Raw genomic sequence first — 1,777 nt, 5'->3', positions numbered from 1 at the left:
TTGCTAATTCAGTAATTACCCATTTCATCATGTATCCGAAGAGACACATTAATCGGCCCTGCATGGCCAGGTGGTTAGGGCCCCTGCATGGCCAGGTGGTTAGGGAGCTCGACTCGCAATCTGCGGGTCGAGGGTTCGAATTCCCGTCACACCAAACATACTCGCTCTTTCAGCCGTGGGGGCGTTATAATGTGACGGTCTATCCCACTATTCGTTGGTAAAAGAGTAACCCAAGAGTTGGCGGTGGGTGATGATGACTAGCTGCCTTCCCTCTAGTCTTACACTGCTAAATTAGGGACGGCTAGCGCAGATAGCCATCGTGTAGCTTTTCGCGAAATTAAAAAAAAACAAACAGACACATTAATATCAGCAATGAAAACCTTGTCGAAAAAAAAAGAGGTTTGGTGTACAAAGGAAAGCCAAAATTATACACGAAAAGCATCGCCAAAGAACAGACAATTGTAATCTACTTATATTTTATTATATTTTCTTGTTATAAATACGAGATGGGAAGAACATAATTAAAACAACATTTAGCACGACTAAACGAAGAAAAATAAAATACCTTATGAAAAATATATATATTCAGTTCCACATTAATAATACCGTTTGTTTTTTATGGCAAAGCTGCTAAAGCTGTCGTCCCTATCTTGACTTGAGGGAATGAAAATGGCGGCAAGCACTCACCACCAACTCTTGCGCTGTTCTTTTACCATCGAATAATGGGATTGACAGTCAAATTAACATGCCTCTACGGATGAAAGGGCGAGCATATTCGACGCTAGGTTTTATCTCACAACCCACAGATTGTGAGTCGAGTGTCCTAAACAATAGGTCATACCAAGCCCAGTACCATAACGAAGTATTAGCTTATTTAGAAGTCTACCCTGTTAAATTAATTATGACTGCAGTACAAAAATGTGTTTTGTTGTTTGTTTGTTTTTCACATATAGCATTCAGTTAACCTTATGTTGACTACAGCACAAAAGCTAAACTGAAAGTTTGAATTTAATAAATGTCAACGCGAAGTAAAAAACCTTCTTATCGTGTACTTACTGTTCTTTAATTTCGATTAATGAGCCAAAGACCGTATAAAGTACAACTTATGTGCCTGTGTTTGATTTTCATTAAGGTCCTCTGGCTTAATTTTATAATTTTGTAAGAAATAATGGATAAATGAATGAATAAAGTCTTAATTCAGCGGTATAATGGGACAGATGTAAAATTAGTTTAATAATAGGCCTAGGCCTACGAATTGCTTTTGTTGGGGCGTGTTCTACTCCTCATGACCAAGTACCTGTTTCAGCTTCGATCATGATTGATCAGATGTTTCGGTCATACTTACACTGCGTGATTATTTCGACCAAAACTGAAACAGGCGGTCCTTTCAGTTATGGATCCATGCAATATGGAGGACAGGTAAAGTTCTGAACGATCATTGGCTCAAAAAACTTGTAAATGGTTCAAAAGGCATATTGCATTGGTTACAATAACACTATTAATGTATAATATATAGAGTGTGACGGATTTATTATTATATATTTATTTTAATATCAACGTTTGTTTAGGTTAAATTTACATTTAGAAATATGCATAGCTTATAGTGTTAAATATGTATTGCGAAACTCTCGCTTATTCTCCAAAATTGTAGAAGATTCTAGAGTGTAAGAATCAACAATATATGTATGTACGTAAAGGCTAATGTAGCTTTGTATTGTTACGTAATCTGAATTTTATAGAAAGCATCCACACGCCTATAAATATAACCAACGCGACG

This window comes from Limulus polyphemus, unplaced genomic scaffold (genome assembly GCF_000517525.1).
Source record: "Limulus polyphemus unplaced genomic scaffold, Limulus_polyphemus-2.1.2 Scaffold496, whole genome shotgun sequence".
In the NCBI taxonomy this organism is placed as follows: Eukaryota; Metazoa; Arthropoda; class Merostomata; order Xiphosura; family Limulidae; genus Limulus; species Limulus polyphemus.
The sequence above is the reverse complement of the archived record's forward strand: the minus strand, read 5'-3'. Positions refer to the sequence as shown.